General features: G+C 36.9%; 1 long non-coding RNA gene across 2 annotated transcripts in view; it reads left to right on the plus strand.

Moving 5' to 3' along the window:
- Nucleotides 1–16,249, plus strand: part of LOC113194185 (uncharacterized) — a 168,275-nt gene that overhangs the window by 13,384 nt on the left and 138,642 nt on the right. Inside the window, exon 3 of one of the 2 annotated variants that reach the window (XR_013344289.1) lies at nucleotides 5,078–5,145. This is a non-coding gene — a long non-coding RNA (uncharacterized LOC113194185). Of the gene's footprint in view, nucleotides 1–5,077; nucleotides 7,424–16,249 lie in introns of those variants that run through there. The other variant, XR_003302242.2, reaches the window with a different exon arrangement.

The following is a 16,249-nucleotide window of genomic DNA, read 5'->3' on the forward strand; positions in this document are numbered from 1 at the left end:
CTCTACCACTGAGCAACAGCGCCAGCCCCCTGAAACCTCATCACTTACTTGCTTCCCTGCTTGCTGCTTTACTGTTCTTGTCCTATCTTCCATATTGTCCCTTTAGTGTTCTTTTCCCCTCTCCCAGTTGTTTTAGAAGCTAGCACTTTCCTTCTCCCCCCTCAAGGCTCTGTACCATTACCTCTCTGCACTCTGTGACAATGAAACTGACAGTGAGATGCTTAGACAATGCTAGTCCAACTAGTGGAAAATGGTAAATTCCAGGGCACTTCTCATTGGTTTAGAGATGCCAGTGCACCCATCTTTTTCTTCTCACTGAATCAACCAATTTGGGTTTTTAATATGACTTTCACATCTTTCATCTACCCGGTTTATTTTCCATCTAAGACTTCCCCTCATTTCAGGGGCTATACTTCATATTTGTAATGGAGATATTATGTTTCAGATGCTTTTCTAGTACTTTGGCTTTCCATATCACAGTTGAAAGGTTAAATATATTTACATCAGGACTTGTTGTTATTTGATCTAATAGTGAAATAAAGAAATGATACCCAGGGTTGGGGCTGTACCTCAGTGGCAGAGTGTTTGACGAACATGTGTCAAGCACTGGGTTCCGTCCTCAGCACCACATAAAAGTAAACAAATAAAGGTATTCTATCCATTTACAATTACAAAATAAACAAACAAATAAAAGAAATGATACCCCAAAGCATAGTCATTGCTATTATCTAAATTAAAATAATCCCTAATACTTATCATTGGATGGTTTGATATAAATTTAAAATTGATATAAATCTGGATTCTGACAGCTTTTACTCTGAGATTTTAGGCAGGCCTCAGGTGATGGCTTCATGGGGCCACTTTTTTTTCACCATTCTGAGGATATTAGGGCTATAGTCATCAGAAAAATCTTGATGGTATCTCATCTTGCTGTTTTGTTTTATTGGTGCTTCCATTGTGGCCTGTGCCAGAGTCAGTGAAATCTCTTGAGCAGAGGAACCTCTTTGTGTTTCATGTTAGCACCATGATTTGAATACTTAGATACTCTCAGAGCCTTTGGGTGTTGCCTGAAGGGTGCTGACTGCTATCACTGTGATTCAGCGGCACATCCTGACAGCCCCATCACTGAGTATTATATGAATCATATACTGCTGGGTGTTATTAGAGTGCATCATCACCCCCTCCTCCAGCCCTTTTGGGAACCTCGATTCATCCCACTTCTGAAGAAAAATGGATGACGCCACCAATGGATTAATAACACCGTGATTAAATAGGTTACTTAAGGTGTGTTTTCTCAGTTTAATTTGACCAGGTATTACAAGGAGAGTTACAATTCTGAGCCACAATGAAATCCTGATCATAATGTACTCACTTATTTTAGTAGGGCATATTAATGTCTATACTGCTTATTTTTAGTGGTGTTCTAGGGTCATGCTTTTGCAGAGCAAAATAGAACAGCAGGCTGAGATCCCAGAATGTACATGCTTTTGTCATGACTCGCAGCTTGGCCCAGGCTAGTCCCTTAGTCCTTTTAAAATATTATTGAAAAAAAAAAACAAAACTGGAGTTTTGGGATATGTGTTCCAGGGAACAACTGAGTTGCCAGAATGGGTACAGAGTGAAGAAAAAAATTAACCCACATGAGAAAACCATCTATGAATACTTGAGGTATCTACTACTTGTAGTATTGTCTATGTCTGTTCCTGTGTCTGGCATAGGCCTGCCTGCTTCTATTCTTTGGTGTTTATAACACACCAGGCACATGGTGTGCTAAGCACTCTATCTATTATTTCATTTTAATTTCCATTACAACCATATGATGAAAATATTAGGGTCCCAATTTTATAGTTAACATTAATTGAGAGTTAAGAGCTAACAATTGTCCTGTGAGTTTTACACAGATTATCCTATAATCCCTGGTACAACTCAGTGAGGTGAGTGCTATTTGACTATATAGCAGTAGGATCAGTATGCAAATCAAGAATGCTTGACACCAAAATCCATGCATTTAACCACTATGTGATACTTTTCCTACCAATAATCTATGACAGATCCATAGGGATGTTTGGGGATTTCTCCAAACATCTGTTATTAACTTACTAGTTAATAACAGAGACTTGCGGGGCAAATTGGGTTTGAATTTGGATGCAGAACTGTGTGATCTTGAGCAAGTTACTTAACCTCTCTGTGCTGGACCAAATCTACAAAATGGAGATAACCAGACCTGACTCAAAGGCTTATGGTGAGGATTAATTTTTTTAATGCATATTAACATGATACTTGGCACACAGTGTTCAACAGATTATAGTTATTAGGATATTATTAAAATCATAAACCAATAGATTTTAGGTTAATATGGGAGTAAAAAAAGTTGAATACGATGATTTATAGATTTTGATTCTTAATCATGAACTTTTCTAAATTTTGCTTTTCATGGTAATGTGTGTTTTTGAGGAGTTTTATTGCACTATGCAAGAGTGAAAGTAACCCAATTAGTTTTTCTTATTGGCTAGGATGCCACAATCTTTATTTCAGTTACTTTCATTTGATTACATTGCCACTCTTTAAATGTTAAAATATGAAGATCTTAATAAATATGAAGAAGCTCTTATGTCAGGGAAAGAAACCATCATTCTTGCATATATTTCATTAATTACATAGAGATTTAGATTTTCATTCTAAGAATGTAAGTTACAGAAAACAAGAATGCTTGCTGGTTTTGTTTCTCAATAACAAGGACTCAAAAGATATCTGTTGAATAAATGCATCTTATTGGGTAATTCAGCCCAGCAATTTGGCCTCCTTTCACTTGAATTCAAGGTCGCCTGTTATAAATAAGTCACTTAGGGTTGAGAAAGTAGTTCAGTTGGTAAAGCACTTGCCTAGCATGAGTGAGGCCTCAGGGTTTTGTTTTTATTTCATTTCATTTTATTTTTTACCCAATACTGCAAAAAAAGGGAAAAAAGAGTTTATTTATTTTTATTTATTTATTTATTTATTTTAAATTATTCTTTGTTGTCTTTCCACCAACAAAACCATCTGTAGGCACTGGAGGTGGACCAAGGGAAGGATTGGGGACATTCTGTATTTATCTGCATTAAGTAGAAAAGAGCAGCCCTGGGCTACTTGGCTGAGCTTCATCTGTGGGTGCGTCTTCCCGGCCGTGCCTGTACCTTTTCCTGGCCTTCAGGGAAGAATGGGGCCAGCAGCTCTGCGCAGAGCAGGGCTCTGCCAACACCACGTCATCGAAAATTTAACAGTGAGTCAGCTGCTCTTTGTCCTGGGCTGGTTTATGAGATCCGGTGCCGCAGATCTCAGTGCTGTCGGGATTCTCCAGTGCCCTCCTACTTGTGCAGCATGCCTTGCAGCAGAGCAGGAATCTGAGGCCAGGATGGGCAAGGCCTTGCTCACTGAGCTGGTCCCTGGGAAAGGAAAGGCTGGTGTGATGTAAGGTGGCTGCACAGATAACTCCTGGGCTCTCTGCTGATGCTTCCTGCCAGCAGCAACCGGGCCTCTCTTCCCCTCATCTCCCTCCTTCCCCGCCTCCTTTTATTGACTGGCCTCTCTTTATCTCCTTAGGAGGATTCCTAAGACTAGCAGTGCCTCCAATGGCTTCTCTGACCTGTTTTTGGTAACTAAGAAAGAAGTTGATGTTTGAAGATATAAAGTGCATTATGCCCGATGGAGAGCCTGGGTGAATTCTTTGGCTCAGATTTTAGTCACCTGTGTAATGAGAAGTTTGGACCAGTAGTTCCCTCATGCCTTGAAGATCTGATTCTTTTGGTCCAGGTGAAGCCAGGGAACTTCTTTTTCTTTTCTTTTTTTTTTTTTTTCAGCCACATTCCCAGCTATCTCTTGGATGGGCAGGCAGATCCATAAGGATAAATTTCTATCTTGAAAAATCCCAAAAGGAACAACATTCCTAAAGCAGAATCCAGTACACTCTGTGGCTGTCACACTCTGGTAGACCCAGGGTCCCCTGGGAGAGAATGCAGGGGCTGGGTCAGCAATATTCCAGAGCTCCCATGTTATTCACAGGCACAGCCAGCAAAGTTCATTGCGAGCAGCACTTCCTGCCTTGTTAGTGAGCCACAGACTCCATCAGGAAAGAAAGTTTGTAAAAGTATATTCTTTGACCAGGTCTAGGACTTGGCTGAAATAGCTACATTATCTATGACATCAGTGACAAGGCCAAAGGTGAGAAAATTAACATTAAACATTCTCTCCAAAATATTCAGAAAAAGGCAGGGAGACCAGATGTTTCCTTTCAAAGTAGCAAAGGACTGGGGAACAAAAGATGGGAAGAACCACTTGAAACTATGCACTGGACTTCTTTCTCAGTACTAATACTACCAAGTTCCACAAGAGCATTGCACCTCTGTTTTCCAGGATAGTCAATAGATATTAAACAAATGTGTGGATCAAACAGTTCTGGTATTCCAAGCTCTTTATCTGCTGTGATTTATTCAGAAAAAAACTCTAGTTAAGTTATAAGCTCTTATAGGCAGAGATTGGGTCTTTATAGGGCCTGGCAAAATTATCTGGAAATATTTATTGAGAAGAATTGGTCAAGAGCTCTTTTGGTGTTGCGGGAGGGTGGAGGATGTGAGGTTGAAAAAGTATATATGTATATTACGAATCCAGGATTTTCTTGAAAAATCATTTATTGATTCATTAATGATATAAGGTCACCATTAACTGTAAATGGTAATGCTTATTTCAGTAAAAGAAACAGCATTATTCAAGACATGTATTTATGGACAGTAATTTGACAGTTTTAGCACAAAACACTGAGTGATTTATGACACAGACAAATTGAATCACCCTAACCGTCTAACAGGGAACCTGTTATAAAATAAAGATGCTTTCATACAAATATGTTTTCAGTCAAAATCATGTTCTCAAAAATACTTACTGACATAGGGAATTGTATATATGGCAAGTCAAAAAAAACTAAGAGGGCAGAAACTTGATTTCTGTCTATACCCATTTCCTACAGGCTTCCTACTCATGCTATTTCCCTCTTTCTTCCTAAACAACACAATTTTGATGAGGTTTTCCTCTTCCTCTTTCACAGCTGTGTGCTTCATGCCAGGAGAAAGCAGAAAAATGGAGAGGTCCCAGATGCTGTTCTGTGATCTGCTGGTCAGTCAATGTTGAAGTAAATGGCTGGAGGTTGGTGGCCAAAAGCCAGTTCACTAAAAATCCACCCAGTGCAAGTCAATTTCCTATAAGGCTGATTTACTAGATGTGAAATACTTAGAAATAGTTTACTGTTTCTCATTTCGTCTTATAAAATCATTTAAGGGATATTAAAATAGTCTCTGACCCAGTTCCTTATTGCTATAATTGAAGAATGATTTTGATGAACTGTCCTCAAGAAGTCACCTTATTTCTTATTATGAGAGCTAATTATTTCCTATTGTTAAAACCAATTGAATATTAAATCCAGGTTGTTTCTTAGTGGTAACTGAAACTGTACCAATAAAGTACATGTAGAATGGGAGAGAGAGGAAAAAGAAAATTATTTTGGGGTTGTGGAAGTGAGAATGCAGTTGATTTGTTCTTATTATTATGTTCTTTGGGCTTTTCTGTATTTTCAAAATTTTTCATAATAAACATATATTGTTATTATGGGTAAAGTAGAAAGGTATTAACACCGAGGTTACATGATATAATTGGTATAAGTACCAACCCCAGAGAGTTATTAGATCATTGAGAATTCTCATCTGGTTCCACTTAGTGACATGGTAGGTGGGCAAGTGGGCTTCCCAGAGGACAAGGGAGTGGATTAATCCTAGAAGAATGAGCATGCAGAGGTTAAGTAGGAAGAGGTGATGGTCAGGACCTCTAGATCCATTGTTTTTTTTTGTTGTTGTTGTTGTTGTTTCTGATTTGATTGAGGAGAACCAAAGGACCTTCTTCGTAAAATTTATTGTTTCTTTCATGCCTTATGCTCTGCAAATATGTAATCTTCTTTCATCATCACATGATTCTTGAAAGCAGATATTATTATCTCCATTTTGAAGAGATATTGAGATAGAGATTTAGGATTAAGAGAGAGAAATACCAGATCTTAAAGGAAGCACTCACAAGCCATTGAGATGTAGAAGGCACAGTTGTAAATCTTGAGCAACGCGCCCTTGGCCTGTGCCCTTAGCCCATGCCCTTGCAAAATGAGGGAAATAAGCAAGGGCAAGGAAAACCTGTGTGAAATTGTGTAGCTCCACCTGGATCCACCTCCAGTCCAGTTCCTGATATAGTCCTTTTATAAATATTGGACCCTCATCCCAAGGCAGGGCTGCTTCTCACTCTGGAAACAGTCTGCCTTCTCCCTTGAATGTATCTGCCGTCCTCAAAGTCTATGCCTTTGTCTGGCTCAGGCTGAAATTCTTTTCTGTTTTATATGCAAAGAATTCCACTGGACTTGATTTGAATACCTCTTTCTTCTGGGAACTCCTAAGACGCTTCTCTGGAGATATCTCTTCTGTCATATAACAGTAGAAACTTAAAGTCAAAATTACACATAGTTAACAGACTGAAACTGTGTGAGTTTAATGCAAGTCTGACATTAAACATTATGTTCAGTTATCCTCATAGATGAACCTATTAGGAGTGAAAAATCATATATCAGGTAGAACTAAAAACAGACAAAAAACTGTTGTGGTGTAAGTGACAAAAATCAACTCAAAGCACTTAAATAAAAATGGAAATTTATTGTCTTAACATAGCTAGGAAAGAATACAGTAAATTTGCATCTTGACTGGGTCTCAGGATAAAGACTATGTCCTGTACAGGAGACTTTGAAAGATTTTTTTTTCCCCTACCAAAAAACACAGGATCCCCAGACTGCAAACAGAAGAGCATAGAATGTGCTTCTATGATGCCACTGCTCACCTGTTGTTCCCTACCTCAAAGCCTGAGGTCCCAAAGCAGCAACTGTTCCAATAAAACTAAGTCAGGTTGGTCCATAAACCCAAGCAAAAAATATTTGGAAGGATCTGCATCATTTTGATATTTATTGTTTATTATATCATTGTTGTTTGCTTATTATTGTTTGTCCTTAAAAAATCACATTGCCTATGGAGCTGGAGTTGTGGTTCAGCAATAAAGCATTTGTCTAGCATGTGGGAGTTATTGGGTTCGCACCTCAGCACCACATAAAAATAAATAAATAAATGTCCAACTGCAACTAAAAAAAAATTTTAAAAAAAACATTGTCTAATATATCTGGACATAGCAAATTGCTCTTTATTCCCACAGTCAGAGGAACTTAACTCATACTTCCTGTCATCTAGCAGCAAAGAATACTGACTGACCACAGTGTGACCTTTAGATGTAAGGCTTTAATTAACATGAGGCTTAATGCTTGTTTTTCAATATTTCTGTTTTAGAATCTTCTGATTGTACCATTACTGCAAGAGGGAGAGTTTTGTTTTCTTTTTCCTTTATTTTGTCCCTAGATCAGGAGACACATTTTTTTTTCTTTTTTTCCTTTCTTTTTTTTTTCTCAAAAGGCCCAATAGTAAATATTTTTGGCTTTGCAATCCATCTGACTTTTGTTGCAACAATTCAATTGTCTTTGTAATGCAAAAAGAGCTATGGACAATATGTAAGCAAATGAGCATGGATGTGTTCCAATAAAACTTTATTTTTAAAAACAGAAAGGCTCACAGATGTTAGTTTGCCTGCCCCAGAACACTGATTTTTTTAATTGCCAATTAAAATACAATTTGGGGAGCTAGGAGTATAACTCAGTGGTGGAGTGCTTGCCAAGCATGCTCTAGGCCCTAGGTTTCATCCATAGCACCTGGGGATTCCTTTCAAGTGCTTCCCTTCTTATCTTCCCCTTCCAGGTAAGAAGACCTTCAGTTCTATACGTGTTCTCTATTTTAGTTGTTTAAATGGTTTATTCAAAAAAAAACCTAAAATAGGGATTATTGATATATGTTTTGTATTTCTGTTAACTCCAGAAGAGGAATACTCTTAATAAGGCATGCATATTAACAAACAAACAAACAAACAAAAAGCTTAAAATGCAAAGTGTTCCAACAGAAAAACAAATTTAACATTTTAAAATCTCACATTTAACAGGTAAATTTGATTAAGAAAGAGATCACAACAAACTGAACTGTGAGTATATAGAAGGATCATAAATTGGAAGAGGCCAATAAATTCTATTTTCCTTAGTGTGGAGGAGAAAATGGTAAAATAATAGAAAGTGGCTATTTTAAGTCTCTAGGAATTCCTGCCTAACAATGAATGTGTAATTCAAAACCTGTTTACAGGTTGTGCCTGACTAGGTTTTATTTTGTTTTCCTGATCAATAACAATTATTTCTATATATTTAAAAAAATCAGGACTTAATATCATTTTGACATTTATTAATTTAGAGCATTAAATACATGTTTCATTTTATTTAAACTTAAGAAACCATCATTTCTGGTGATAGTTTTTACCATCCTTTTCTATTATAGCTGAAATATCAAAAATACAAGTGTGGCAAGCCAATCAATAAATGAGCAAATGAACTGAACAGATGTTTCTCAAAGGAAGTACAAACAATCAACCATTATATGAAAAAATATTCAGCGTATTTAGCCATCAGGGAAATTCGGTCAAAATTGCAATGAGATTCCATCTCACCTCAGATGGCTGCTGTCAAGAATAGAAAAGAAAAAAAAGTAACCAATCAAAATAAATAAATAAATGAATAAATGCTGGAGAAGATGTATGGTGGGGAAAAGGAAACTTTATACATGGTTAGCAGGAATGTAAACTAGTACAGTAGGGAAGTTCCTCAAAAAACTAAAAGCAGAACTACCATATGATCTAGGTATACTGCTCCTGGGCATATGCAAAGGAATTAAAGTCAGCATACTATAGGAAACCTGTGTACCCATGTTTATCATAGCACAATTCACAATAGCCAATTTATGGTGCCAGCCTAGGTACCTATCAACAAATGAAAGCATAAAGAAAATGTGGTAAAAATACACAATTGAATATTGTTCAGCTTCTCTTCTTCCCAAACTGGAACTCCATATTCATGAAATAACAATTCTCTATTCTTCCATTCCCAATCCCTGGCAACCACCATTCTATTTTCTGTCTCCATGAATTTGGCTACACTACGAACCTCAATAATGAAATTTTAGACTGCAAAATGATGGCTATCATAAATTTGGCAGTTTTAATATTTTATTATATTAGAAACCCTTGAATTTTATTTGGAAGAAATATATTATTTTGCTGAGCAGTTTACTAAGCTAGATTGGTTTTCTTCCAGCTTTTGTATTTTGTGATGCTTTGATTTGAGAATCAAATCTTTTATCTGAATGTGAGAAATCTATAATTAGATTGTTTTAATTTAAAAAATGATATTTCTTTTATACTGATGATTTCAATCAAATCTTTTCTCTATTTGACTCACAATCAATAATCTCCAAGCTATTCCATAGTTTTAGAGTATCTTAAAATATAGTATATGCTTAATAAAGATTAAATGAATAAATTAATAAATGAATGACTATAAATGAATGACTATGGACTTAAAGGTCCTGAAAGGGATGATGCAAAGGACCCAAGGCTGAGTACCTCATGTAAGAGAAGTGATACAACATCAGTCCATTTGTATCCGCTTATTTTTCAGCATGTCTTCAGATTTCATTTACATTGTCACATGTGTCAGTTTCCTTCCTTTTAAAGGCTCAGTAATATTTCACTGTCTGCCAGTGAATGCATATGACCACATCTTGTCTATCCATTCATCCATTATTGGACATTTGGTCTGTTTTTGCTTTTGGCTCTTGTGAGTAATGCTACTATGAACACAGATGTATAAATACTTGTTTGAGTCCTACTTTAAATTCCTTTGGGTGAATTGCTGAGTCTGTTTAACTTTTTGAGGAACCCTCATAGTGTTTTTTTTTTTTTAAGTGGTTGCACAATTTTACATTCCCACCAGTAATGCCCCAGGGTGCTGATTTTCCCTGATCCTCACCAATGCTTGTTATTTTCTGTTTTTGTTTCTTTTGTAATGGGTATGACCTGATTTGTTTTTAACTGGGTGAGAAGAGGAAAAATGAGGGCAAAGGAGCCTGAGAATCCTGTAACATTAGAACAGAATTAAATGCAACTCAGAGCTCTCACAGAGCAGCCATTGGGTATCATATTGTCTTATCCTGTAACAGACAATCCCAAAGCAGTGGAATCACAATGCACCAAGAAGAAAATGGAAGTGAAGGGCAGATGACTATGTGACAAATATGTTAGGGCTTCAATCTGTTTTTCTCTAGAATCATAAATAGGCCCTTTGGGCAAAATATCCTTACATAAAGTCCTTCAGATACAATGTTATCCAAACCATTTTTTGTATAGAGTTTAAGATGGAGGGATAATTTCCTAAATCCCTGTCTTCACAAAGTGTGCTCTTGAGTTCTGAATATATACAGCAATTTAAGAATGTAAAATAAAACCATGGAATTCAGGAAAACAATAGAAATACCAAGCATTCCTATATCAGGAATATCACAAAACTGAGTTGATGTTACTTTGTACTATTTTTCCAAAATAAAATAAAATTAAAAAGGAAACCTCTTAACTCCAGGATTAATAAACAGTCCAACTACTAACTATTCCTCTAGTGCTCCTTCCATTTCCCTCCCTGACTCACCTACAGCATTCCTTTGGGCTTCCAGATTCCTCAAATCACCTGCCTTATACCTACACTCAAGAGAGGACAGCCATTATAGCTGAATGGCACCTTTGCTATTGATTCTCATCATGAGATGGAATTTTGTTACATATTTGTTATTGTCTGGCAGCAGAGGTGCCTAGCCTACTGCAGGGCCATACTGCTGTGTCCTGATCCCCTCACTGTAATCCTAGAGAGAACAAGCTTAGCAGCATGTGCTATGTTCTATTTACCTCTTTAGTTAATATGGCCATGCACAGTGGTTACACCCAGGACACCATGCCAGGCATAATGATTGAGTTTGGAGGATCTTTTGACATCAGCTGTATTCTGTGTCCAACCAGCTCTGTTCTGCAAATCCTGGGAACCTTGGCTTTGATCTTGGTTGTCAGCTTGGATAGCATTTCCCTCAAGATAATATTTTAAGAAAAAAAAAAGCAGCTCAGGTTCACAGAACTGAGCAGAAAATCCCCATATAAGTAGTATCTATAGAATAGTTTCACTACCCACCCCTCATCCTTCTGTGTGCTGTTTAATAATCACTCTCTCCCTCCTGACTTCTGGCAATCACTGATCTTTTATGTCTCTGTAGTTTTGCCTTTCCTACAATGTCATACAGTTGAAATCATGCTTTTATACAGCCTTTTTTTTTTTTTGGAATAGTTGCTGTCACTTAACAATATGCATTTAGAGTTTGGGATATAGCTCAGTGGGAGATCACTTGCCTGGTGTGCACAAAGCCTTGGGTTCAATCTCCAGCACAGAAAAAAAAATTAAGCCATAAGGATATATATGCATTTATATTTCCTCCATGTCTTTTCATGGCTTAATAGCTTGTGTGTGTGTGGAGGGGGCATTCCTAAATTTTCAACTTATTTGTGTAAATGCCAAGCTGTGAAATTGCAGGATTGTGTCAGAAGAGTATGATTGGTGTTGTGCTGTCAAGTGTCTTCCAAAGTGGCTAAATCACTTTGTGTTTCCACCAGCAGTGAAGGAGAGATCTTACTGCTTCACATCATTTCCAGCATTTGATGTTTTCTGTGTTCTGGGTTTTGGCTCTTCTAGTAGGTATGTAGTAGCATCTTGTTTTACTTTATAATTCGTAGACATAACTAGATGAGCATTTTTAGTATGCTTATTTACCCTCTGTATATCTTTGGTGAGGCATCTGTTCAGGTCTTTTGCCCACTTTTAAGATTAAGTTGTTTGTTTTCTTATTTTGTGTTTCAAGAGTATATACATTTGGATTGTGGTCCTTTATCAGATGTATCTTTTTGAAAATATGTTCTCCCAGTCTGTAGCTCATCTTCTTATTCTTTTCACAGTGTCCTTAGCAGAGCATCCCAAGACATTTTTATTTTTGGAAACTCATTTTTCTTCTGTGCCACTGGGCTTTGGTCCAAACTATACTTTATCATCACAACTATTCTGTCTTAAAATTCGCTCCCCAGAGACACTGTTCTACTTAAGCAGATTGAACCAGATTCTCCCTAATACCAATGTTGAATATCAGGGATCTCAGGTCAAATTCTATTTAGCCACAAAAGGCTCTGTTACACCCTGATCTCAACACACAGTTGCCTAGACACTCACATTTTCCTGATGGCGTTACACAGTTGGTCTATGACAGGATAAATGTATGATTTTTAAAAAGCTTTCTTTATTAAAAATATAGTTCTGAAATTATTCTGTATGATACTGTAATGTTATTATGCATTTGCTAAACTCATAGAATACATAAAACAAAGAATGGACCCTAATGCAAATTACAAACTTAAGTAATAATGTTTAAATACTAGATCATTGATTACAACAAATGTGCCACACTAATTCAAGATGCTGGTAATGGTGGCAGGGGGAACTGTGCATGTATGAGGAGATATAGGGACACATAGGAATTCTATTTATGCCCAAATTTTCTGTAAGCCTGAACTTCTCTAAAAATAAAGTTTGTTAATTGAAATAAATACACTGCCTCAAATTTGTAACATAAAATTTTATTTAAAAAACTATAGTAATCAAACAACTGGTATAAAAGCAGACACATAGACTAATGGAGCAGAATAGAGAGTCCAGAAATAATCCAAATATATACAGTCACTAATTTTCAACAAGGGCTTAAAAAAGACACAATGTAGAAAGGATATTCTCTTCAAAACTGATGCTGAGAAAACTGAATTTCCACACGCAATAAAAAGAAAGAAATTGGAACCTTATCTTAAATCATACACAAAAACCAACTCAAAATGAATAAAATACTTAAGATACAAGACCATAAAACTCCTAGAAGAGCTCATAGGGAAAAAAACTCAACATTGGCCTTAGCACTGGTTTTTGGATATCATATCCAAAGTTCAAGCCACAAAAGCAAAAAATACATAAACGAGACTACATCAAACTGTAGGAACAATCAAGAAAATGAAGATAACATATGGGCAGGGAAAAATATTTGCAAACACATATTTGATAAAGGGTTAATATTCAAAATTTATAAAGAACTCTTGCAACTCAATAGAAATAAATAAATAACTATAATAAATAACTGATTGAAAAATGGGCACAGAACTTGAACAGACATTTCTCCAAAGGAGATATAAAGTGGCCAAGAAGTATATGAAAAGGTGCTCAATATCCCGAATCATCATGGAAATACAAATTAAAGTCATAATGAGTTGTATCACCTCACACCTGTAGAAATGGCTGTTATCAAAAATGCAAAGATAACAAGTGCTGGCAAAGATGTAGAGAAAAGGAAACCCTAGTATACCCTCAGTAAGAATGCATATCCATACATCCATTATGGAAAACAGTGTGGGGGCTCTTAAAGAAATAAAAAATTACACTGTAGCATGATCCAGAAATTCTTCATCTGGGTAGATTCCGAAGGAAGGGAAATCATCACCTCATCAAGATCTGCACTCCCATGTTCATGGCTGTATTTCTCAAAAAAGCTAAGATGGGTAAACAGCCTAACTTTCCATTGACAGATTATGGATAAAGAAAATATTATGTGTGCATGCAAGCATGTGTGCGCGCACACACACACACACACTCTCAAACATGCACACACACAGAAGGAGAGAGAGAGAGGAGAATGCCATTCAATTTTTAAAAGGGAAGAAATTACCACAACCTGCCATTGGCCATATGGTGGACCTAGAGGACTTTATGCTAAGTGAAATAAGCCAGACACAGAACAAAAATATTGCAAGATCCTCCTTATTTGTGAAATTCCCCCCCCCCAAAAGGATGCAAATCTGCAGAAATGAAGGATGAAACAGTAGATATGACTGACAGTTGGGAGAATGGGAAGAGGTTGAGGTTGATTAAAGGATGCAAAACAGCTGATATGTAGAATGAACAAGTTTAGAGATCCTATATCCAACATGAGGGCTAAAGTTAATAACATTGTATTGTATTAGGGATGATTGCTGTTATCATTTAGATATGAGACGTTCCCTCCCAAAAGCTCATGTGTTAAGAAATGCAGGAATGCCAGTGGTGAAATTATTAGGCTATGAAAGATGTAACCTCATCCGTGTATTTATTCATTTAGTGGATTAATAATTTTAATGGACTCTTGGGTTGTAACTCTAGGCAGGTGGGGCATGCCTGGAGGAAATAGGTCCCTGGCTCTTAGCACTGCCCCCCTTCTGTTTCCTGGCTGCCATGAACTGAGTAGCTTTCTTCAGCCGTGCCCTTCTGACACCTTATCCCAGGCTCAAAGCAATGTAGTTGATAGACCTGAAACCATTGAGCCCCAGATAAATTTCTCCTCCTCTAAGTTGTTCTTGTTGGATATTTTGATCACAGTGATTTAAAGCTGATTAACATAGTTGCCAAATAGTTCTCAGCTGCTCCTATCACATAAAATAAGGAACTATGTGAGATGATACATGTGCTTCATTTTAGTGTTTTACCCTCTATATGTTTCCTATAACATCATTTTGTAATCCTCATATATACACACCTGGAAGGGAATTGCCTCTACCTGCTTTGTTCCCTCACTAGCAGCCTATCCTTAATTGTCAACTGTCAGAACGATTCTTCTGGGGAAATCCCAGAGCCAGAGATTTGTAAGAATTGAACAGACTCACTCCAGCAAATAACTCCAAATAAGCTAGATAATAACAACAAATCAGTAGCTACACAGGTAGAACCATCAGTTCAAAAAGGAGGACTGGCATAGTGGCTCACTACTGATTACAGTGGTTGGGAGGCTGAGGCAGGAGGATTGAGAGTTCAAAACCAGCCTCAGCAAAACAGGTGCTAAGCAACTCAGTGAGATCCTGTCTCTAAATAAAAATACAAAATAGGGCTGGGGATATGTCTCGGTGGTCAAGTGCCCCTGAGTTCAATCCCCAGTACCACAAAAGACAATAAATAAAAAAATAAAAAGAAGGACCCAAAGCTGATCATTCAGAACAAATGTGCCTCTTTGAAGCAAAAGCCAGGGGAAAACCTAATTCATATTCACAGTGAAATCTGAGAGGACATTGTATCTAGGAAAAGAAAAAAAATAAAACCTCAGGAAACAAGAAATAATTTTTTTGGAAAATAACATTTAAACTATAATTGCCAAAATTAAAATCTAAATAAAAGTGAATATTATAATAGACAATTCCAAACTGTTGAGGGCCGCAGCCAAGTCGAGATGACACATGGCATTTTTGCCAGAAGTAGTGGTTGAGAGGTGACGCTAGCAAACCATTAAGATGATGACTTTTGAGTTCTGGCAGAGTTCCCGTTGAGTTCCGCTTGAGCTCTCGCAGGGATTCCCGGAGAGTTCCCATTGGTTGGGGAAGTGCCGGAGGAGGGATAATTCCGGTTGCTGGTTCCTGGAGGAGCTGCGTGGCCTTCGGGAGAATTCCTGGGGAGTGAGTGTGGAGTGTGCTGGTGGAGTTCAGAAATAAAGTTTGTCCCTGCTTCAGTGACTCGTGATTTGTGCCCAGCCAGACTTCGGCACCAAACACTAGATGATATTGACACAGCATGTACATGAGAGAGACAGAGAGATGATGTGAAAAAAAAGTATTTTGCAGAATAGATTTGAAAGTGCAGTTGAAAAATGACCATGGTTTCCACTACAAGAAAAGGATGCAATGGAGAATAAACAATCAACAAAATATTAGAAGACAATACCTCAGAGCTGAAAAAAAACTATTATGTCTTCAGGCTGGAAAAGTTCACCAGTTTATGATGGCATTATTTTTCAAAGGCCCATTTCTAATGTCAAGAAATGTAAAGTGTCTAATTTTTTCTGTAGAAATAAGTTAACAAGGAAAAAGGAAAATAACAGAGTCTTAGCTCTATGGGGATTATAAATGCATGCCAACCTTGTACACATTCTGGATAATTATGAAAATACTCTAGTTCAATAAAAGGAATCAGAGTAAAGATCACAAAAAAAGAAAAAAAAACTCCTTTAATATATAAGAAAGAGTATCAAAAAAGAAAAGAAAAGCTACTTAATATATAAGAAAGAGTAATAAACAGTAGAAATTCTATAAAATTTAGTCAAATATAAATAAATTATAAAAAATGAAATGCAAT

This window comes from Urocitellus parryii, chromosome 9 (genome assembly GCF_045843805.1).
Source record: "Urocitellus parryii isolate mUroPar1 chromosome 9, mUroPar1.hap1, whole genome shotgun sequence".
In the NCBI taxonomy this organism is placed as follows: Eukaryota; Metazoa; Chordata; class Mammalia; order Rodentia; family Sciuridae; genus Urocitellus; species Urocitellus parryii.